We start from the raw sequence: 26,247 nt of genomic DNA, 5'->3' as shown, positions 1-26,247 counted from the left end.
CCACTGTTCCACGAACCAGGACGAAAACCAGACTGTTCCTCCAGAATCCGAGGTTCAACCATCTGATGGACACACCTCTCCAGGACCCCAAGACTGTTTGAGCCTTCGAATTCCACTGCTTTCATAATCTCTTATCTGCCTTTTATTCTCTCCAACGCTTTTGGGTCTCTTTTCTCCGAGCTGCTCTTTCATATTTGCTTAGTCATTGATGTTTCATCTTGAACGTATTGTCCTTATACGCTTTATATGTGCTGAGAGCACAGGATCTGTGTGTGCTACGTGCCTTTATACAACTGAGTGTTTTGCTGGCCGTGCTCTTATATGATATCGCTTGTGTCTCTCGGGTCTTTTAAGTGTCTTCCGAGAACGTCTGCCTGCTTTTCCTTTCCAGGATTTTTTTAATAGAGATTACAAAGTTTGTGTTTCAGCATGGCATACATTGCAGCCCACATAGGTTACAGGGAGTTCAACATAAATTAGAATCACTGAGAAGACTGTTTATTTAAGATTAAAATTTAAGGCATAAATGATATTTCAGAAATACAGTATAGTGCATGCCTTATTCACAATGTATTTGAAAATTGTCTTGTTTTGATTGTGAAATAAATAGCCTCGATACACAGAAAAGGTTTGGGTCAGCCACCCATATACTTGAGCCCTGGCTGCAAAAGGTAAATAAGTTGCAGAGTTATGAACGGTATTGAGTCCAACATTGACTGACGGAAAACAGGAACTGGTCTGGGTTTTAAGGTGTCTTGCCAGGAAAGTGACGTTGTTGTGGCTGGAACTGGAAGTGGCGTCTTCATGTTCGAAACGGAAGTGGCATCTTCATGGCCAGAACTAGAAGTGATGTCTTAATGGCCACAACCGGAAGTGGCGTCTTCATGGCGGAACCGGAAGTGACGTCGTCATTTTCGGAACTGAAAGTGACGCTTTCTTGGCGGGACCGTAAGTGGCGTCTTCATGTTCAGAACTGGAAGTGATGTCTTCATGTTCAGAACTGGAAGTGATGTCTTCATGGCTGGAACCGGAAGTGACGTCTTCATGTTCAGAACCGAAGTGGCGTCTTCATGGCGGAACCAGAAGTGACGTCGTCATTTTGGAACTGAAAGTGACGCTTTCTTGGCCGGACCGGAAGTGGCGCCTTCATGTTCAGAACTGGAAGTGGCGTCTTCATGTTCGGAGCCGGAAGTGGCATCTTCATGGCGGAACTGGATGTGACGTCGTCATTTTCTGAACTGAAAGTGACGTTTTCTTGGCCGGACCGTAGTGCTGATTTCATGTTCAGAACTGGAAGTGACGTCTTCATGGCCAGAACCGGAGTGGCGTCTTCATGTTCGAACCGAAGTGGCGTCTTCATGTTCAGAACCGAAGCGGCATCTTCATGGCTGGAACCGGAAGTGACGTCTTCATGTTCAGAACCGAAGTGGCGTCTTCATGGCGGAACCAGAAGTGACGTCGTCATTTTGGAACTGAAAGTGACGTTTTCTTGGCGGGACCGAAGTGGCGTCTTCATGTTCAGAACTGGAAGTGTCGTCTTCATGTTCAGAAGCGGAAGTGGCGTCTTCATGTTCGGAGCGGAAGTGGCATCTTCATGGCCGGAACTGGATGTGACGCCGTCATTTTCTGAACTGAAAGTGACGCTTTCTTGGCCGGGACCGTAAGTGCTGATTTCATGTTCAGAACTGGAAGTGACGTCTTCATGGCCAGAACCGGAGTGGCGTCTTCATGTTCGAACCGGAAGTGGCGTCTTCATGTTCAGAACCGAAGTGACATCTTCATGGCCAGAACTAGAAGAGGCGTCTTCATGTTCAGAACCGGAAGTGGCGTCTTCATGTTCGGAGCCGGAAGTGGCGTCATCATGGCCAGAACCAGAGTGGCATCTTCATGGACAGAACCGGAAGTTGTGTCTTTGTGTTTAGAATCAGCCAGAATTTCCCATTTTGACCTGCAGGGATAACAGAGAAAGGATTAGTGCACCCTACCACCCCTGGCCTGCCATTTTGATACAATATAGAGTCAGCCTGCCATATCCACAGGTTTGGTATCCTTGTTTTAAACAATAGTAGTTTGAAAATATAAACATATATCCAGAATATTCTCATAAAGAACATTTGAAATTCCTGTGTGCATCGATACCTGATGAATAATGCGCTCAAGAAACAACATATGCTGGCTGAAGCTGCTGAGCCACACCGCACTCCAAGGCCACCCAACCCTCAGTCCCGCTGTATTAGCCTTTGTGTTCGCTTTGTGCGCACAATTATCTTTATGCTTTTATATAAGTCCTGAGCACATCTGCTGGGGGTCCTGAAACCATATATCAGCAGACAAGGTGGGTCGACCTATACTATGGAGGGTGTACATTTTAATATATATCCTTTTTTTTTTTTTTTTTTAAATATACTACTTATTTGAACTAAATATATTTCAAATTATTTTAAAGACATGTTAACATGTTTTAAGGGCATATTCCAACATATTTAATTTTTATAAGCTTTCTCAACATTTTATCAAAAGCTGCAAAATGCCATTTACAAATCAAATCTGAGTGGACTTTTTGAAAGGACTGTGCAAAGAAGGGCAAAAGTGTGTAGAAAAAAAAGAGTAAAATGAACAATATTCATTCATTCCAAACACACCACTGTAATAGCGCATAGTTCAATAAATCTCGATGTTCATTTTCAGAAGCAGCTTATGGCAGCAGAGCTTGTAACGGGACATTTGATGGTCTCTCCGAGGCCAATATAAACCAGACAAAATGCACATCTCCTCACTTAGCCTGATTTAGAGGAGTTCATCTTGCCTACTGCACTCTTGTGGGCCTTCTGGTGAAGTTAATTCAAAATTCATTTTCCCATTATCTTCACTCACCTGAAATTGGTCAGATCAAGCACAAAGGACAATTTGTTTTAACGCTGTTTATGCAAAGAAATATTGAGATCTTCAAGTTGTCATTTTCTGGCTTTGTTCCATATTCTGTTACGACATTAGAAAAGTTGCCCAGAGACAAAAATGTGTTATAGTAATCTGAAAATGATAATTACTAATGGGAGAAGTCAGGGATAGGCTTGGGGTCTGAATACTGAGGGATATTAACACATCAGTTGTCAAATACAAAACACATGAGTATGAATCTCATAACTTCATTTTAATTTAATCCTGATGTTCTGCATATTCAATTAATTATCGTTACTAATCATGGTGGCTCCAAAATCCATACTAACCCCTACTCTCTCTTCTGCTCTGACCTGCGCCACCACCACCACCTAATCAAAGCACCGTGATGTTCCTACATTGATAGATTAAAGGCCAGAAGTCCACATGACCGTCATCATCAAGTCCTTCCATGAGAACCCTGAATACCATGAGGACTGATTGAGGTCATTTATGTTAGGGGGGCTGGGTGGTCTCGTGGCCTCAGAACCCCTGCAGATTTTATTTTTTCTCCAGCTGTCTGGAGTTTTTATTTTTTTGTTTGTTTGTTCTGTCCTCCCTGGCCATCAGACCTTACTTTAACTCTACATTAATTAGTGTTCTCTGATTTTAATTCTTACTTTGTCTTTCTTCATCATGTAAAGCACTTTGAGCTACATTATTTGTATGAAAATGTGCTATAGAAATAAACGTTGTTGTTGTGAAAAAGTCACGTACAAGGTGAACCCGAGCTCAGAACTAAGAATGAAGTCATTTGTACTTCACAGTGAATGCCACTACTTGCATGGCAGTAGCCAAACCTTTGTACTGTAATCTTATGTAGGCCAGATCAAATAATAAAATATGTCAGGTGATCTCCATATCACACATGCGTCTTGGAGGATCTCCTCACGGGCTTGATCGAGGGGTCGCTGTCCCTAACGTTCTCTTCTCCTTCTCTCCCTACCGTACCGAGAAACCGCCCAGTGAGGGCACTTAGCTTTGTCTCTTCCAACTTGCACACTATAAGAGGGGGGCATCACTTTCCAGTTCGAGTGACCTGCCAGATGGCGCTCCACAGATTGACCTTTGCTTTTTGACAGAGCTTAATGTTTTGTTTTTTTTTTCCGTTATTGTGCCCAAATGATCATTTCCTTTGCCGCATAAAAGTGGGTTATTTCTCTTTTGGACATTTATTTTAAACAGGATGACCTGGTTAGTCTCCTAACTTTCCATTGTTGCTCAATCTGTCATTCCTGCAGCAGGTGTAGTAGCCTTAACCATTAGGGCAGAGGTTCTCAAACTTTTGTATTTCGCGCCCCCCTTTTCTACCTGGAATAATTCTGCGCCCCCTGCATAATATAAGGTAGATGAGAACAACCTATGATACAACTAACAGAGGTATGATACTCGTGCGGTGTTGCGGTATTCTATCATTTTTACTTCCATAAGATTTGCATGTGTTCGGCTAACTTCGATAAAATATTTGCAATTTATTTTTTTTTAAAGTAGTTTAATAACTGTTAAAATGCCTTGTGTGGTTTTTGGTAGTAATTCTAATCCCAGAAACAAATAATATATTATTTATTCTTATTTAATTATTTTTTATGTAAAGAAACGATTAAATATGTTTTAATTTTTAAAAATCTCGTAAATGAGGACGCCGATGAAGTCAATCTGCGCGAGACAAACGTATTTTCGTCCGACAAATATTAGACCGCTGTTAGTTGTATCATGAAAATAACCGAATACGCAGTCAATTATTGAACTCCATTTGGCAATACTGGCCACGCTGCCAATGTTGTGCTGTAGTCGCCGCATTATCACCTGATCTACTGTTACCCGAATGTTCGCGACAGATACCGATACGTCTCGAACTTTCTGGATTGAAAATACGCGACTATAAAAGCAGCAGCGGCGGCGCCGCTCGTCATAGAAACAAACTTCAAATAGAAAAGGAGCTCAGAGTGTCCGTCTGGAAAATCAAACCAAACCTGGACAGGCTGTGTACTTTAAAGCAGTCACATATTATTCATTAGATCTAGGCCTTAGAAATGTTTTATTTTAATTTGAGTTATAATGCATTGTTGTGATTATTTGCTTTTAAATTTGAAATAAAAATGTAAAAAATTTATTTTGATGTCTTGTCCATTTATTCGATGTCCCCCTTGTGCCCCACAGTTTGAGAACCGCTGCATTAGGGCCAGAGCCTCGCAATAATCAACACAAAATAATATCGATGGAAGGAAAAAAAAATGTTGTTGCCAGAATAATGATTAAAAATAATTAAACTCTCAAAGCATTCCAACACAAAATGCACAAACGTGTGCTCAAGGTGGCCCTAAATTGAGAGCTAAACATATTGATTTTATTGATCCGAAAATTAAAATGTTTATAAAAAGGTACAAATTAAACGTCATCATTTAAATACTCACATTTTTCACTCACTATGAAAATGTAATCAAAGCAAATACAGTATGTCAAAATTTAAACCAATTAATAATGAAATGCAGACCACTTAAATCCCGTCGGGAAGTTGATCAAGCACCCAACTTCAGTTTAGCACACCCTGACTAGAGCTGCTGATTAGCTGTTGTTAGTCAATTGTACTGGAATATAAGTAATATGATATTTATAAACTCTTGTTAACTCTTCCCTATTCTGTTTCTCTTCTCAGTATTCATATGTGGCACTTGGTTCCACTACTCTACTGCCACGTTGTTTGCCTGCCTACGGTAAAGGAGCAATTGAATCTTTGGGTAGCAGGGTTCTCTCATCTGATTGGCCGGCCCAACACTGACTCAGCTGTGGAATGGCTGGTAGTGGGGAGTCGGCTTGATGGCTGAGGTCTCCAGGACTCTGACTGTGTCTGCCCTGCCTCAATCATTTTATACAATCTAGTCCTGGTTCTACAATGAGCTGATGGAGAGATGTTATTGTTATTCATTTGCATTAATTAGTTTCTGCTTTGTTTTTGATGTATTTGAACATGTGTATCCTTATATGTGATAGTTCTGTACTTAGAGAGCTTAGAGAGTGGTGGAATCTATTCTTGCAATTTGCCTTGAAAGTTGCTATGGTGTTCTATACCTTCACTTGGTGATGAGTGTTGTGCAAAAACAAAGTAGTTTGTACTATTATATCGCATTTGTTCTTGTCTTCTTAAAGAGTCAAGGCATGGCTGTCAAAAATCAGGGCTTATTAAAGCCTTTTGAGGAATTTCTTGTGTGATTTTGGGCTGTGCAAAAAAGAAGTTGTTATTGATGATGTTGATCGATCCCAAAAAAAAAAAAAAGTGGGAATTCATGTAGATGGGAGAAAAAAAAAAAACTGACTCCGGCCCAGGAAGCAAAGGGTTATGGCGGGCAGAATCAGAATTAGGTGAGGTTGAAAGTGGTGTCCAGCAGGGGTCAGTGCTGGGGCCACTGCTATTCTAAATTTATTGTAACTAGCAGTGTTACCAGTCTAAGATGGATTGAAATCTGCGTAATCAATGTAGACCTTAATATTTGAAGTGCAGTGTGTCCATTCGGTTTGCTATGTCTCGGTCACACACCGTTTGGTACAGGATTCATGAAAGCAGTGCTAATGCTTGTGATGTGCCATCTGTTAAATAACAGAGACACGGCAACCTGATGGACACACAGACAGACATACAGACACTTGTCCTTTTATTAAGGGGGATAGCCAGGCATGTCACCATAAAGATCATTGGGGCAGGACGGATGATTGACAGCAAAATATTCACAGGTGTGGTAAGCCCTGAATGCTTTAAACCCTCTGGAAATTTCAGGTTGTACTTTACAAGTTTGGGAAAGCTTCAGCAGGCAGTTGGAGACTCCCAAGGCATTAGAAATACAGCCTTGCAGATAATAACAGATGGATGGAGGGGGACATGGCACACGATATGGGATAATGATTGGGGATTCTAACAATGTGAAATAGCATATCTAGTTTAGGCTCTTGTCATTTCTACAAGGTATTTCCTATAACGTTAACAGTGGAAAGGATAGATAGATAGATAGATAGATAGATAGATAGATAGATAGATAGATAGATAGATAGATAGATAATGAAAGGCACTGTATAGCAGATAGATAGATAGATAGATAGATAGATAGATAGATAGATAGATAGATAGATAGATATGAAAGGCACTGTATAGCAGATAGATAGATAGATAGATAGATAGATAGATAGATAGATATGAAAGGCACTGTATAGCAGATAGATAGATATGAAAGGTACTGTATAGCAGATAGATAGATAGATATGAAAGGCACTGTATAGCAGATAGATAGATATGAAAGGCACTGTATAGCAGATAGATAGATAGATAGATAGATAGATAGATAGATAGATAGATAGATAGATATGAAGGCACTATATGATAGATAGATGATATGAAAGTCACTGTATAGCAGATAGATAGATAGATATGAAAGGCACTATATAACAGATAGATAGTATAAAGGACCTCCTTCTTATTTTTTGACACAGGCCCGCTGAATAATTAATTGGCTAGACAAACAGAGTGTTGTTGTGTCACATAGAGGATGTGCAGAATTGTTCATAATGGCACTGAGTTTTGTCTTCATTCTCTTCTCCACCATGTCCTTCAGGGGGTCCAGAGTGTGTCCCACAGCTGAGTTTGCCTTTTTAATCACCTTATTGACACAGTGGGCTTCTCTTGGAATAATAATACCAGGCCAGCACACCAGGGGGTAGAAAATGATATTGGCCATCATAGAGTTTTCTGAGACCAGTCCAACCTGTTATTACTGTGGACCCCAAAGTACTTGTAAGAATGGACCACCACTACAGCCACTCCTTGAATAGTGATCAGACATGAAGGCTCTTTGGTGGGGTGAAAATCAATAAGGCAGTTCCTTGGTTTTATATTTATAGTCTGAGATGTAGTGAAGATTAAAGCAGGCAGGACTGTTCCTTGTGGTGCTCGAGTGTTGGTCACATCCATATCAGAAACACAATCCTTTGCTGTTAAATAACCAGTGTGGGAAAGAACTGCTCCTGGCCTTCTGGTCAGACAAGAAATTATCATCCATCCCAGCCAGGATGTCCATCCTTCCTTTATGGCACCTTCACTGAATATTTCATACAAAGGTGTCCAACTTCTGTGAGAAGTTTCTGGGTCATTCCAAACCTCTGAATGTTATTTGTATGAATTACGAGACTTAAGTACGTCTAGTTATTCCTAACCCACTTAGTCATGAACAGCGTTGTGGCAGGGAAATGAATGTTAAGTATATTAACGTTAAATCAGCTCTTACCATCTCTACATTTGTAATTTCATCATTTTTTATTGTATTCCATTTTGTTATCCTTGTCTTGTTTGTACAAATAATTAACATTTATCTAAACACAACAGCAAGCTGAAAATTCATGTGCAAGTTCCACCCAGCTGTGATTGTGTATTGTTCATATTTTATTACTAACAGAAGTAGTAATAAAGCGTCATACTGTGATTAAAAATATGTATTCATTTATTTATTTTTGGTCCATAGCGATATTAGTATTTTTAGCCCATATCCATATTGCTGCTTACGAGTTTTGTGCTACAATGCTGAAGCCGAAACTCATAAAAAATCGGGCTACTCCTTGTGAAAAAGCCGATGGATTTCATTTTCCTCTGCTTCTCAGGATATAAAGCCCTGTCATTTGTGAAATGAAAAACTATACCATTATAACCGTAAATATTAAAATAAGGCGGCGCGTCTCATCTGGCATGCATCATTTTTTTTTTGTCTCACTATTCTGTTTTACAGTTCGTTTCTTATTAAACGGCAGTGCCTCTTGGCCCTTTGAGTACACATCGCTAACGGATGTATCAGCTACTTTGAGCGAGTTCAAATCATGAATAGAGCAGGTGAGACTAATGTGGGTTACATGTACGAGCGACTCGATTTTCTTGTTTTCCTCATTAAAAGTAAATTTAAAAGCTGCGAACTGCTTCCTACCGAGCACCACCGTGCATTTTTAAGTATAAGTATACGTCAGTTTAACAAATCTCTCCTCCTAGTTCTCTGTCACTCGCCGTTGTTCCCATTCTCGTTTCACGGATTGCGGACTATTTGGAGTCGGGCGAGAGTCCCGAATGATGACCTTGACAGTCGTTTTTATTTCTATATTTGTTTGTATGATTGTTTACTTGTCTTTTATTTTTTAAACAATGAATCTGAACTGCTTAGGAAATTTAACATTGTGATGGTAGTGTGATGCCGTTTGAAATGCTACTGATATTCATTACCGCACCCCAACACTCTCTGTGTTTATCTTGTGTCCTCTTCCTTGTCCATACATTTTCTGAATTTAGTTGAACTAATTTAATTTAAGGTCGCAGCATCCTATACAAGACAAGGACCAGGCCTGAACCGGACATCATTGTCTGACACACTCACGTAAATACCCAAAATCAATGACACAATTGGGACTCGCAATCACTAAAAACGTAGCACTTTAACAGCACATCGTTGGGCTTTTTCGTAGAACGGTTGCCTGACAAAGAACCGTTTCGTTTCGGGGAGGGTTCTTTGCATTTGAAGTCAGTTTTGGGGTTTTGAAAGGGGTTCTTAAAGTGTGGACGAAACAGAAATCTTTAATCTAAACGGAATACTAACAGACCAAGACAACGTGAACTCAGCCTGTGTTAATGTGTGCAGCGAGAGCCCTTTTAAAATCAGGAACCAGTTGGGGTTTCACATATCTCTAGTCATCGGAATTGATGGAATCTGTTAGGGATCTTTAAAATATGGTTCACCTATGATATCACTGAGATAGATAGATAGATAGATAGATAGATAGATAGATAGATAGATAGATAGATAGATAGATAGATAGATAGATAGATAGATAGATAGGAAAGGCACTTGTTCCAAATAGGAAATCGAAGAAGCAGCAACGGTATAAGTAGATGACATTAGGAGGACATGCAAAGTGGGAGTTCGGATTTCTGAACAAGAAAATCGGCAGGATTAAATTAACGCGTTCAGTTTTACCGCATGGAAATAATATTCCAATATTTATATTTTAACCGATTCTGATAGATACCTTATTAAATGCTGGTGTGTATTTTCTAGAAGTATTAAGCTTATCTAATCATAGTGCAAAGCGGTGCAGATTTAGCTGACTGGCCACTTAATATGGAAGTTCTGATGGTAATATGCGGGTGCCCGAGTGTGCCCTTGATTTTGCGTTCCTTGCTGGATTGTTTTAGCCTGATAGATAGATAGATAGATATGAAAGGCACTATATAATAGATAGATAGATAGATAGATAGATAGATAGATAGATAGATAGATAGATAGATAGATAGATAGATAGATAGATAGATATGAAAGGCACTATAGCTAGCAGCCTTACCACATGTACTTCAGAAGAGGTCATCAACTGACCTTGATGAACGACCCTCTATAACCTTCGGATGCTTTGGAAGGAAGTGTTGGTGAGGCCAACAGGGGGCGCTTACACTGTGGTCTGCATGCGGATCCCAGTGCATTGACGGGAACACTGTTGTACTGTAAAAATTGTGCCATTGAGATATAAAACCGAGGTCTTCACTCTCTGTGGTCACAAAAGATCCTTGGGCATCCTACGTAAAGAGCAGGGTTTATCCCCATGCCCAGGTTAAAATGTCCACCATAGCTTGGCTATACTGGCCTCCTAATCACTCCCTGTCTCTAATTGGCTATCTCTCTTACGACCTAACAGCTAATGTATGGTGAGCGTACTGGTTTAAAAAATGGCTGCCACTGCACCACCCAGGTGGAGGCAACACATTAGTGATGGTCAAAATGGCTCCTCACTCACTGAAGGCTTGGAGTAGAGATAAAAGCTCTATATAAATGTAAAGAATTGTTATTGTATAGATAGATAGATAGATAGATAGATAGATAGATAGATAGATAGATAGATAGATAGATAGATAAATAGATAGAAATGAAAGGCACTATATAATTATTAGATAGATAGATAGATAGATAGATAGATAGATAGATAGATAGATAGATAGATAGATAGATAGATAGATAGATAGATAGATAGATAGATGCACAATAAGAACTCTGTCTGTGGGGACTTTTCTTCATTTTTTCAGAAGCTCAATAAATAAATACATGCCTTAATTTCATTACAAACAAATACACCCAAGATTTAAAACGTAGGAAAACTTCTGACTTGGCTAAAGAGCAGTCCCAGTCCCAGTCCCAGTGCGGCACTTTAAAAGCGCGTTTGCCATTTCTTTAAACAAACGCACATTGTACATTTTATAAACCATGAGTGGTAAACAAATTAACAAACAAAAATAAAATAGACTAATGTAAATTGTAATTCGATGAGAGGCTCAGACCCAATAATAAGGGTAGTGGGCTGAACTGTATTTTATATATATATATATATATATATATATATATATATATATATATATATATATATATATATATATATATATATATATATATATATATATATAAATTTGGTATGAGTATGAAGTATATACCATGCATACTACCGATTAATACTATTTCAAAAATCAAAGGAATATTCTATTTTGATTAACTAAAATAATTATAAAATCAGTGTTTCGATTTCTGAATTACATATGTGAAGAAAAACGAAAGTGTCCTCTTTCTTTCTCAGAGCGCGTTTGGTGCTTCATGTGTATAACGTGAGAAGTATTTACAGTACATAAATTTCCTTCTATTGTACAAAAACATTTGTTATTGCTAATACATTGAAGGACTTGTCTATGCCTTTATTGATTTTTTTTATTTATTTCTATCTTCCTCTATGAATTTAAAGTTTCAGTAAAAAACAAGGATTTTACATAACTGCTTTTGCATTACCTACTGTCTTTAAATATCCCGGTTCCTTAAGGCACTTTATTTGCATGTGTGGTTTCATTTTGAACCATTGCTTGACAAAGAGCCATTTAATTCCGTGAAGATATTTTTGCATAAGACGTTGATTCTGTGGGTTCTGAAAGTATGTGGACAAAACATAAATTCTTAACTGTCTAGGCTATGAACAGATCAAGAAAATCTGAGCGTAGACTGTGCGATTGTCTGTAGAATGTCATTTTACAACCAGGAATTCACGGCATTTTCTAAATCTCTTATCTGTTTATTATGCTGATTCTTATTTATCGAAATAAGTACAAGTACTTTCTGGAACCTTCAGGTGGATGGTTCTGTTGGGAACCAAAAATGGTTCCGCCACGGCATCGTCTGAGAAAAGCCACTTTGGCGTCTTTATTTTGTAAGATTGTATTATTCACAAATTGAATTTAATCAAAAAGAGGAGAAATACATCATACAATTGTTTTCAATTAAAGTATCAGCCTGCAAATATGTTGAAGTTTCACATTATTCTTTAAATCAAGAGTTCCCAAAGTGGTCGATATGGACCCCCTGGGGTCGATTTGAACTTTCTAGGGGTCGACAGCAAAAATAGACCCTCTTACTACTGCTATTTGTTTGTTACTTCAAAATATCTGTGATTCCAATAGGTACCTAAATTAAGAAGTAAAATAATTAAAAAAAACACTTTTTTGATATAAACACATTACATACCAAATTTGCGAACGAAAAGGTAAAATGTGTCATTAAAAGAGTCACACGTACGAATGCATGTGTAGCATAAACATGTCTGTGCATTGTCTTAACGAACGTATCAAAGCAAGTGCAGACATGAAAAACCGTTGCATGTGACTAGGGGGTCGACGGTTTTAAAAGTTTGGTAAAGGGGTCTGCGGCCGAAAAAAGTTTGGGAACTCCTGCTTTAAATATATGCACTTCTGCATTTAGGTATCTATTTTCCGTTGTAAAAGTTAGTGATCTGAATAATTAGGAAGGTAAGGCGGCGGTCTCACTGAGTTGTCTTCCAGACTTTATGTTCGTCTGTCTCTGTGTCTGCAGTCGCTGACCTTGAACTTGGACTTGGGGTCCCTTTCCGATTCCTGTCTTGTAAAGAGAGTGAATGTTTTGTCGCCTTCCCGTAGCTTTGAAAATGCATTCCATTTTTGTTAAGAAAAATGATCAGACTGGTTGACATAAGTAACTGAATGTTTACTGTTAAATATGTGCGCAAAGATTTATATTTAGAAGTAGAGAAACATTCCAATTTGTCATAGCGTACCTGTTCACAGCACATAGATAGAATGAAAGGTGCTATATAACAGATAGATAGATAGATAGATAGATAGATAGATAGATAGATAGATAGATAGATAGATAGATAGATAGATAGATAGATAGAACTTTATTTGTCCCCAGGGTGAAATTTTGGAACCTTTACGTTTTGCGGTTAAAAAAGTAATAGGTTTGTAGTATTGAGTTACAAATATATATATTTTTGGGGGAAAAAAATAAATAAAGAACTCATAGCAGAAATGAACAATCAATTTATTTGAAAATATAGAAATGGATCTATGAATTAGCTTTTTAAAAGACATAAGGAAAAATATAATGGAGTAGTGAATAGTGAAAAGAACACAATAATGCAACTCTTTAGCGGATTTGTTGTCACTTCGACTTTTGTTTTAAAAAAAAAAATAATGTGCAAAACAATATTTTAAAATAAAACATATCGAAATGAAAGGCACTTGGGGGTTTATTCTTTGCATATTTCTTTTAGTCTATCGCTTCTACTCCCCTCCCATGTGTCACCTCGTGTTATACATATATATATATATATATATATATATATATATATATATATATATATATATATATATATATATATATATATATATATATATATGTGTGTGTGTGTGTGTGTATACACATACATGTTTTGTTATACTTTTGCATTTTTCTGTATCTTTAAAATCCTCATAACTTCCAATGCGGTTCGTGCTGTGAAGGGCGCTACAGCGCAGGTTATTTAATTCTTGACTTATTTGTATTTTATTTGGGAGGGGCTTAAATTTAATTAAATTAGTGTGGTCTGAAAGTTCAGCTAATTTTGGCGTAAAACACGGCGGCCCATCGTTACTATTGATTTGGGAAGAAAGAATAACTTCAAAATTTCTCATATTTTAAAAGAATATATATATATATATATATATATATATATATATATATATATATATATATATATATATATATATATATATATATATATATATATCTTTTCAAAATATATATTCTTTAATATGTGTGTGTTTGGGCTTGAACAGCAAATTGTACGTTTTACGTATACTATAAATACAGTATTTACGTATACTATAAATACAGTATATATATATATATAGTATGTATCCATTCAGTCGTTTTAAGAGCCGCATCTTGTACTTAAGGTTAAAAATGTATATTCTTGAAATTCTAACATTGTTTGCAGCGCCACCATTATTTGAAAAATGAATGCTGTAATTTTACCGATGCAAACTCTGTTATATACAAATTACTCCACTCCAGTTTCTTGACATGTTTTCAAAGCGGGACTTTTTTTCGTTTAAATGCATTTTAAAGAAATTAAGAAACAAGAAAATTCCCTCTTTCACACAATATTGTGCATTCGTAATCCGCCGATTTTACTCAGAAAGTGTTCTAAATAAGAGTCACAGCATGCCGAAAAGTTAACCAAAGAATACTGACGTTGTGTTTTATTTTCTCTAAAGATTTTTTTGTTGAAAGTTAAACAATGGAGGATACTGTTAACATCTTTGTGTTTAAAATTAATTGCCTACTTTAAACACTGCCATCCTTAATATTTGCACGTATTCTGCATATGCAAATAAAACGTTTTCAAGTATTCGCTTTCTGTATTCTAAAAAGAAAAATCAGTTTAAGCTAATGAGCCATTACTGCTCTGTTTATAGTACACACGTAGTTATTTTTATGAACATCAATAGTAACACAAAAAGGTGAATGTGATTTTTTTATTTATTTGTTTACATATGACGTATAAATAAAAGATTCAATTCATTAATTACTACATTTCCCCGGATAACGGTTTAGCCTTTATATACTCGAGGATTAATACAGTATACCAAATACCTATACTGTATATGCTAAGCAAAGAGCAGCACACCACATAAAAATTCAAGTATATCTCTTTCCAAAAGTTTGCAAGTGAAACTACGCTTTGAAAATATTTCAAAGGTATAACTCTTGACTGTCCTTTAGGCACATGGGTATGTAAACTGTAATCACTATTATTAATTCCCCACAAGATCTTATTAAGTACAAATGTATAATTAGAAGGAGAAAAATTTAAAGTGAAATTACATAGCCTCTGGGTAATGCCATGGCTTTAATAAAATGAAGGTTTTTAGAAAATTGTAAAAGAAGTAAACTTTCTTCTACAGATTCTGTAAAATAATACTTTAAGCGACAGCTATGACTGGATAGCTGATTAATACTGTACATACTAAATCTCTTTTTCTTAATCTACTGATAATAGTAACAATAATTAGTAGTAGCAGTATATAGTCGTCATCTTTGTATATGTATTAGTGTTTTTGGTCGTATACTGCACTGACACTAAATCTAATAATAATAAGAATATTATCGTTTCCGGCTTCTCCGTGACGCTGCTCGGAATGAGCGGGTTTGAAAATTAATAATAATAATAATAATAATAATAATAATAATAATAATTGAAAGTTTTTCTTGTGTAACTAATCCATTTCTTCTATGTTAATCATCTCAGAAGACTCTGTAATTTGCGGCAATGAACTTGAGCACAATGATTTATTACCTTTGACTCTGGTAGTCCCGAGACTGGATGAACTGAAATGGCCGCCCTGCCTTTCGAACACAGCTAAATCTGTATATTGAATTACTTTCTGGATAATTAAAAATATAAAACTTCATAATGTTAGACTTTCACACTAATACATACGTCTATGAAAATGATATTGTCGCAACTTGGATATTTCATTCGAGGAAATACTTTTCTATCTATCTATCTATCTATCTATCTATCTATCTATCTATCTATCTATCTATCTATCTATCTATCTATCTATCTATCTATCGTGCATTTCTCATCTGTCTATATATCTAGCTAGCTATCTGCAGCAGGGTTCCGTACCCCCAAAAACAATGTCTTTTTCTGTTTTTGCTAACTGTTCAAAGTGCAATTTCCATCTGTTTTAAAATACAACTATTTACCAGGTCTACACAAAGGTACTGTTCGATTCAACATAATTAACTGTGGGTATAAAGGCAATTTGTCCAAAAAGTGATAAATGGTCTGTCAAGATCCGTTTTCTGGTTATGCGCTGTATTGGCTGACTGCTACAAAGCGTACAATTTGCTGCCCATGCCCAAACACGCACACACACACAAATGTTAGTTTAATATATACATTAGTTTTATGTAGAGTATTATAGGGATTGTAATAGATTTTGTCTCGCGTGTATTTACATGTAGAAAGAAGGCAAGTCTAATTTTTTAACCTTATTGGCCCGTTCATTATGCATACGGGTGACATTGAAGCCGCATCTTTCATTGAAAATCCCGAAGCTCCCTCGAACTTTTCGAGGTGTGATGAACTTTGAAGTCGACAAGTATCTCTTAAGTTACTCTCAATCAAGCTACCCTGTGGTGAATGAGTGTATAATGTGGTTACCTTCAGATTTCCCAAATTAAATTTATTTGTAGTAATTGGAGGACTATGCGGACAAATGCAATTTTCAAACTAAATAAATAAAGTTTATTAATTTCTCAGTCCTAAAGTTGACTGTACATAAAAACACCTCTAAGCGTGAAATAATACAAAATGTTACGTTTCGATATCATTTTTAAAAGAAAACTGTCATTCATTCCTTCATTCCCAGTTAGTTTGGCTGGGAGCCACGCAGTCTATCCCTAGTGTGCTAAAAAGGTTCAGAGAAAAGATAGCGGTTATTCAGAATGCAACAGTACCATAACCACACTACATTCAAATGTTGATTCAAAAATGACACTTTTACTGGGTTGTGTGTTTCCTCGTAAAGGAATTGACAAAGAACTATTTAATTCTGGGAAGACTTGTTTGCATATGAAATTGGTTGTTTGCGCTTTTAAATTGTTCTTAAAAACGGACATTTTTTATGCATTTAGACCACGTAGCAAATTATAATAATAATTTGATCACTAGATAGATAGATAGATGTGAAAGGCACTATATAATAGATAGATAGATAGATAGATAGATAGATAGATAGATAGATAGATAGATAGATAGATATTTGTCCCAAGCTGTATATATCAGGATTTTACCAGATCAAGAAAACCTGAACTTCGCCTCTGCTAATATTCTGCAAGTGTTATTTGGTATTTTACAAATCCGTTATAATCTATTCATGCGGTTATTTATAAAGCTTGTTACGGATCTAAGTAAATAAAGATTTTTTTTTTTTTTAACCTTCATGCGGATTCTTCTTTTTGAAAACAAAACATGGTTATCCTATGGCATGGCTCTGAAGAATCACACTGGCCCCTATATTTTTAAGTGTGTAGGAAAGTTTCTTCCATATTATTAATCCACCAAATCAGAAAAAAAGGTATTTGAGACTTTTGTGTGCACTTTAAAGAGGCGCACTTGTGGGAATTTAGAATATTATTTTTAGCAAATAATAATAATAATAATAAAGTAGCAGTAGTAGTAGTATCCTAAATCAAAGTCATTACAAAATAATCAGTCGGCCTAAACAGGAAATGCTTGCTGTTTGTGAAGAAGCCAAAGTAAATGTGAGATATCCACTTGCATAAACGAAGAACGTGCAAACCCAAAAGACAAGCGACCGACAAAGCCGAGGGTTGATCTCCCGACTCTGAAGCTCTATTGCAGAGCTAACCACTGCGCCATCTTGCCGCCTTATAGAGGGCGAAGCAAGTTAAGTATGATATTAGATTCAGGGATCTGTATGGCTGTTAATTATATTTAATAAATAAAAATAATATCCGAAAATTGCATTTGAAAAGATAAAGGGAAATTAAAGGCACGAGTAATAATACAAATTAAATTAACAAAAGTGTCTTAAAACTTTCCTATACTTTGAATATATACAACGACTTAAAATAATTTACATACCCCTACGAAGTCTGCCTGAAGGCTGAAACGTTACAAATAAACAAAAAAGATGTTGCTCACTTTGGACTTGTAACCCGGATTAAAAAGATGGCTAGTATAGCTGTTCGGAATTTTCTTTCACGAGAACAAAGTCATGTCCATCCCTATTACAAGTTTTTGGTGGGCGCGGGTAGTGAGTGGGCAGTGGTGAGGAGTGTCGTCGCGGGCGCCGATAGCGCATCATGGCATCCTACAGTTAAATAAAGCAGTTTTCAAAACCGTGGCGCGCTGAGTCATTCGTATTATAGAAAACTAAATAATAATAAAACCTATTGTAAAGTTAAATTGTAGGAGAGTTCGTGAATAAATATTCGGTAGGTCAAAACAAAGGTATACATATCTGATCATGTTTACGCTGCCTTACAAACACAGAGGTGCAACATGCCTTCGTCTATTTGACAAATATTTCCCACATTATTTAGTCGTCATTTTGCTGGTTTCACGCGTCACTCTTCCCGTAGGAATATTTCCTGACCGAGATGTGTCCTGAAAAGATCAAAAGGAAAATTCAGGACTGCTTTTTTATTTATTTATTTTTTTAATTATTTTTTAAGAGCAGTTACATGGCAAGAATAAATAGAATCTACAAATAAAGTAGTACATAAATACACCACATATTAGCTGTTAAAACACAGGACTGCTAAATGATGTAGACAGAAGTGTGATGGCGATTTTTTTTCGGTTTCTTCCTCGTTGCCTCACATGTTACAAATTAAGTTTCGCTAGCTCTTGGAATGCGGGGTGAAAATGGTTGCTGTATATGTGTTAGTATTTGCCGCAATGGGCGCAGAATGCATATGTCTTAAATGTGCACTTGCACAATACTGCATCCCCTATCACTGTCAGAATATGTATTTCTCCAATCAGCTCCACCACTCCGCCATTTCTTCTTCATTTGCTTTTTTAGTTGGATGTAAGAGAGACTTCTTTAGCAACAGCTCTTCTCCACCACTTATTTCAAAATGGAAAAGTGTTAATGGCTTGTTTTCTCTACAACTTATAATAACGTATAGTGTATTGTGCATTCCCTACTTACCTGGCCAACACTTAACATTTTCTAAATGTATGCTTTCGGTTATTGCGTACTGTAATAAGTATAATGTTAACTATACTAGAAAAGTACTAAATGCAGATGTTCGCATTATTAAAAAAATAAATCAATAAAAAATAAATTAAACCGGAGTGTAGAAAAAATTAAAGGGCTATTGGTCTGGATTACCACCCTTGAAATGTTAGGTTAGAAAGTATTCGTTAAATAAACGAACTGAATTGTAGACCTTCTCGCTTGTCTATACTATCACAGATAAACACGAGACCGCAAAGCAAGAAAAAGTGAAACAGCTGAACGGTAAGATGGCGAAGTGCGCATGTGCCAACTTTGGGGGCGTCGCAAAGTCCCGGAAAACGAAAGTATAATTAGTTCATTTTACCTTTCAGACTATGTTACTAATAGCCCAGCGACAGTGCAAAAGTGGGCTCAAAATATTATTAGATGGATATATTAGGAACTTCTCCAAACGCGACGTGACTTACATTTGTCTTGATTTAACTTAAGCTGAGTCAACGTGTTTGTTTAGTAGCGTATAGGACTGCACAGCCGGGGAGGCGCATGATTTTATTTCCCTTCGTGCTTTACTCCGTTTTCCACCCAATGCCTAAAGGCGTGCAGATAAAGACAACTGGTAGCCTGAAATTATAAAAGTGTGGGCGTTGGTCTGTTTGTGTATGTACTGTAAGTGCGCCTTGCGGCGATCGACACCCTGCTGCCTCCAGTCCTAAGTCGGACTCGTTTTACATTTGGCCATCTTACGCCTCCTTTTGTCACTTGTATAGCAGAACTTATAAGTAGGCGAAGGAGTCGTACAGGTTTACCATTTAACCACTTTTTTTTTGTGTGATCCTCCTCTATTTCAGAATTTCAAGATTTACAATGACTTACAGTAAGTAATGTGCCGTTTTAAAGGTTTTGGATCAAAACCCAATCCTGTGTCTTTAAGATTCCAGCTGATGTGGCGAGTAACTCCCCTTAAAGCGCTTCGGTATGCTCGACATTCTTTCCAACAACTTATTCTATCATCGCTTCAGGAAATAGATAGATAGATAGATAGATAGATAGATAGATAGATAGATAGATAGATAGATAGATAGATAGATAGATAGATAGATAGATAGATAGATAGCCCTTGCCACTCATCCATCTGTCTGGCGCATTTCTTTAAATCCAAACGTCTATTCTTGCAAAGAAGGCAAAGAAGACGCAAACCGGTGAGATACGTGATTCATCATTTCGTCTGAACCAGCTTGTTCCATGTAGGGGGAATCGAAGAAACAACAACGGTATAGCACAGTAGATGACATTAGGAGGACATGCAGAGTGCCTGACTGTTACGACCAGGATTACATTAAAGCGTACAGTTTTACTGCATGGAAATAATGTCCCAATATTTATATTTTAACCGATTCTGATAGATACCTTCTTAAATGCTGGTGTGCATTTTCTGAAAGCATTAAGCTTATCTAATCGTAGTGCAAAGCGGTACACGTTTAGCTGCTGCATGGCCACTTAATATGGAAGTTGTGATGGTAATGTGCGGGTGCCCGAGTGTGTCCTTGCATTTGCGGTCCTTGCTGGATTGCTTTAGCCTGATAGATAGATAGATAGATAGATAGATAGATAGATAGATAGATAGATAGATAGATAGATAGATAGATAGATAGATAGAAAGGCACGATATAAATGATAGATTGATAGAAAGGCACGATATAAATGATAGATTGATAGAAAGGCACTATATAAATGATAGATTGATAGATAGATAGATAGATAGAAAGGCACTATATAAATGATAGATAGATAGATAAAAAAGAATAAAAGATGTCCGACTTGGCAGTTGCAGTCACTCTAAGGCATTATAAAGTTGTATTACATGCAGAGGAACCCCCAAGCTGATTTTAGAGTTTTACTTATTTATTTTTTAGCACAACTGACTTAATTTCTTGGGCGTCACATTAAAAAGTATAATTTACATCATAACAATAAGAATAGATTGCATTTCTTTAATTAATAGCACCATTCACTGGTTCATGGCGCATGTGAATTGCATAAACATAGACGGCACAAACGAAATTCTGAAATATAAACTGAATTTGATTTCTTTTCATATGCTTACTTAAATGAATGTGATTGATCCTAATGGCTTTCATTTTTTGTTGCTGAGATTACTGCAAGTCACGCAAAAACAATAATTCAGGACAAGCGAATCTGCACTCGAGTCGTTTCGTGCCTGGCGTGGGGTTGCTTTGTCTTCAGTCCTCGAGTACTACGTGAGGTTGGTCAGCAGTCCATTGCTTTATCCGCACATCCCTGCCAGCATTTTCTTGCATTTCCTCACTCATTAAAAACACCAATATAATAGCGTAGTTTTAATTATGTGTAAGAATTTTATATAGAACCTTTCATAGCATATAACACGGAGTTTCTCCAGAATTAAATGGGTATTTGCTCATCCTGAAAGATTCAATCTAATGTTTGATATCTTTTTTTTTTTTTTTTCAGTTGTCAATTGTATGCCTTCCAGACATTCCAGCGGTTTGGAATTTGACTTCATTCTGTGGTTTTAACCTCTTCCGGGAACACCACTTACAGTGTGCTTATTATTTTGTCATTTGAAATAATTATTATGCATTGAGCCATTCATTCACATTCTGAACTCGTAATGTTCAATTCAGACACGCAAGGAAGTCTGGGCCGCCGGTCCGTGCAGTCGTTGACCACGTGCAATGGACTTTTGAAAGGCACATTTACACAAATGTCCACACTAACTAATACCAAGGTGACTGGCAGTCGCACATACATGACATTGGCAGGGTCAGCTCTGTCATTCAGGCAAAACCGTCACCTATAGGGCTGAAAATCGCGGTTTGGTGGGACGTGGGTAGGCAAAGAGGTCTATAATGTTAACATTTTAGACCCAGACTTACGAACACTTGGACTCAGTACAACACCATTCAACTTAGTATATCTGCTCATTGTAAACACTAAAGGGTACCCTCTACCAACACCCCCTAATACCATATCATATTTGTATACACCAAGGACCACTCCCCACCCACGGTCTTCAATGTAATATACTTTTAGTAGATCACTCAAAATCCCAACCACAGTCTTCGATACTTCAATATAATATTCAATCTTCACTTTGATCTCGTATGTAACATAACATCAAGGACACCTCATGTTCTTCCATGTAATATTTGTGTATCAACACAATCGTAGTACCAAGGGAGAAACATCCCACCCCCATTTATAACAATGCCCTCATTTTTTTGATTTCATACATACGTTTCAGGATATATATAAGATTTGGGGGCATCATTAACAGCTTCGCCAAGGGTAGAAGAAATACTAAAGACCCTTGACGCTGGGATTTGGCAGGAAAACCGAAAACATGAGTGGCGTCTGTGGTTTCCCTTGATCTATTGTGCTCATTCCCTGATCTATATTATCTAGTCCCTGATATTACTTTATATAATGCTTTTCAATTTTATGTACATTGTGGACCACCAGGGGGTGCAGCGCCACCCAAACCCGACACAGACAGACATGGGACACAAGTTCAGCACACACACATTGAGATAGTTTTCAAAAGTCTCCCCGTTTTTTTCACCTCTGGCAAGGTGCCTTAAGTAAAATCGTGTGTCATTATCTTGGAAGCTAGTGGGGTCATTCCTGCTTTAAAAGGTACGAACTTCATCTTCTCGGCAGACAAAAAACACCAGAAGAGAAACATTTCAGATTCTGTTTAATAAGAAATCCATGAGTTAGGATACAGCGGGTTGGATAATGGATGGATGGATGAAGAAATCCATGGCATGGCGCAATTCGTAAAGTGTCATTAAGAAGTAAAAAGAGTAACATTCACTGCCAGTCATTCAAAGTTCACTGCAATGGAGAAAGTCTGTGTCTGCCTTGAACACAATCCATCACTTGGGTTAAACTGGATTCCATCCATCCATTATCCAACCCACTATATCCTAACTACAGGGTCACGGGGGTCTGCTGGAGTCAATCCGAGCCAACATAGGGTGCAAGGCAGGGAATAAATCCCGGGCAGGGCGCCAGCCCACCACAGGGCACACACACACACCAAGCACACACAAGGGACAATTTAGGATTGGCAATGCACTTAACCTGCATGTCTTTGGACTGTAGGTGGAAACCCACGCAGACACAGGGAAACCATGCAAACTCCACACAGGGAGAACCCAAGAAGTGAACCCGGGTCTCCTAATTTGTGAGACAGCAGCGCTACCCACTGTGCCACCGTGCCGCCCTAAGTTGAATTCATTTTTTATATTTATCTCCGCTTTTGGCCCCCCGTTATTCTACAACAGGTATCACCAATGAGCAGCATGTAACCACAGGGGTTAGCAGGGCTACTTTACTGATCCGGGGTTTGGTTCTATTATTCAGTCATTCTTACCTTCCAGACACTGTGGTTTTATCTCCACAGCCTCCAACACATCCATTTTAGCAAAATGGGTGACTTTAAAGTGACCCAGTGTGAGTTTGCATCTCAATGGGCCCTACAATGGGCTTGTGCCCTGTCCGGAGTTGGTTTCGGCCTTGCACGTCAGACCAATCCAGACCCCTGCTACCCTGACTTGGATTAACTCATCGAGGGCTGAATATTTTTTCCAAAAAAATGCAGTTTTCTGAAGAGCACACAAAACGCCAGTTTCACATGTAAATCAACATAAAATGTCTGCTGCTGTGTGCTATGGCCACCAGTTTGCCGTCTTTTGCGGCTTGAGCCACTCATGGTGCAGCATGACAGCTGGCAGGGGGTGTGTGGCAGGCTGGCTGCCAAGTTGTCTTTGCGTGGCAGGGGTGGCAGCGGCAGTCACGGTCGCAGTGCAGTGCAGTCCAGTTTGTACCTCTTGTCATGATACTGTAAGTGACGGTCTACCCAGACGAACGTTGCCATTGGTGCATCAGCTATAGGTACATGTTGAGCACCACGATCCGCTGGGGACCAGTCAGCTGATGCGGATTCCTGACTTTCATTTTTGATCTCGACCTCCAGGTCACAGTCTGGCTGCCAAGTTGTCTTTGCGTGGCAGGGGTGGCAGCGGCAGTCACGGTCGCAGTGCAGTGCAGTCCAGTCCAGTTTGTACCTCTTGTCATTATACTGTAAGTGATGATCTACCCAGGCGAACGTTGTCATTGGTACATCAGGTACATGTTGAGCACCACGATCCGCTGGGGACCGGTCAGCTGATGCTGATTCCTGACTTTCATTTTTGATCTCGATCTCCAGGTCACAGGCTGGCTGCCAAGTTGTCTTTGAGTGGCAGGGGTGGCAGCGGCAGTCACGTTCACAGTGCAGGGCAATCTGGTTTGTACCTCTTGTCATTATACTGTCAACACAGTCCAGCGCAAAAGTGAATCCAAAACACACACAGAGGTATTTTTTCCTCCATTCCTCCCAGGCAGCTTTGTCCTCCTCCTCCCGACTCTGGCACCCCTAGTAGTGGCTGCTGGCTCTTCTTATAGCCCACCCGGAAGTGCTCCAGGTGGTAATTGACCTAATTCAGGGTGCACTTCCAGGTGTGGCTGCAACACAACCCACAAGGGCTCAGGAAGCCGTGCAGCTTCCCCTGGCAGTGGCCATGGAGCCCAACAGGGATGAGCTCCGGTGTTCCACGATTGTGGCCCCGATGCAACCCAGAGGAGCTGCCACCAAGTGTTTGCGGGGAAGTAAGTGGCCTCCTATGGCCGTTCCCCCGGATTCAGTGCCAGAGGGGCGTCCAGGCCAGGCATTTGCTCAAGCGATCCCGTTATTCCATCACCTGGCTGAAATAATCTGTCTCAACATTTCAGAAGTCGCTAAATTTATGTTGATCAGCAGGACGTGCACAGCTAAGGTCAGCAGCACAATTTTGAGAGCAGTAGGGTAACGTGATAAAAGTAACATACGTTAAGTAGTCTAATTTCTTTTTAAAGTAACAACTAATATCACACAATGCTTATTTTATTGAAGTAAAAATATCTGCATGATTATTGTCTGAGCTGCACATGGTGTAAGACGAGGAGCCCACGTATCGGTATGTCGGTCCGTCACTGGGTTCAATCACACAGCCAAGCAAAAAAAGAGTGTGCTTCATGCAATCCAGTAACCGGAATACTTTTAAAAAAGTATCCGTTTGACTAAATGTACAGTAGTTATAAAACACAAGAAAACTATGACAGGTGCCATGCTTATTTTCTGATTCCTGGTGGGCGATGATGACGTTTAACTATTTTTCGAACAGTTTAAATGACGTGAGAGCGTTTTGCCAAATGAGAACTCCAGAAGATTACTTGGGCATGTAAACACAGATCATTAAGAAACCAGACTGGTGCCTTAATCGAGTTATTCACTGTGCACGTCAGATACGAGTGCAAGCAAAAGTCGTCCAGGATGAGTGTGCCAAGCGACGACTTTAATTGAAGAAACTCCAGATTCAGTTAGGATTGTGCATCTGCAAGTGTCTGCTGCAAACATGGCCTTTGATGACTACGATTAGCTCGGGGAGACAGAAAGAAAAGCAAACACAATGAAATGGAATGTTGTCTGACTTTTAGTTAAGACATGTTCATCGGAATGGACATGAATTATAAATACACCTTTGTATTGCATTTCAACTTGGCACGGATATTGCATCTCACATTTAAAAGCCGTGAATCATTTGATTGATTCCTTCTGTTAATTATAACATGGAAACATTGTGCCAAAATTAATTCCTCGTACATGCTGGATTTAATTTCATCTTTGGCACGGTTTTGCATAACACTTAGGTTTTGGCTCCAGTATTTAATACAGTTCTTCCATTCTATCTAACACCATTTAAAAAAAAAAAAATGATTCATGAATCATACAGTGGTTAGCAATGCTTATCAAAGATCAAGCTTCCTGTATTCAAATCCTGTTTATTGATGTATTTGAAGTACAGAGGTGGGTAGTAATAAGTTACATTCACCTGAGCAACTTTTTTAAAAAATTGTACTTCTAAGAGTAGTTTTACTGCACCATACTTTTTACTTTTACTTGAGTACATCTGTGAAGAAGAAACGCTACTCTTACTCCGCTACATTGGGCAACACTCGACTCATTACTTTTTTTCCATTAGATACACTATATTTTTGCCAGAGAGAAGCACCTAGTAGATCTACTGCATGCCTGTTTCACCAATCAGATGTAGCAACAATAA

Source organism: Polypterus senegalus, chromosome 3 (genome assembly GCF_016835505.1).
Source record: "Polypterus senegalus isolate Bchr_013 chromosome 3, ASM1683550v1, whole genome shotgun sequence".
In the NCBI taxonomy this organism is placed as follows: Eukaryota; Metazoa; Chordata; class Cladistia; order Polypteriformes; family Polypteridae; genus Polypterus; species Polypterus senegalus.
This window is presented reverse-complemented; position numbering follows the sequence as displayed.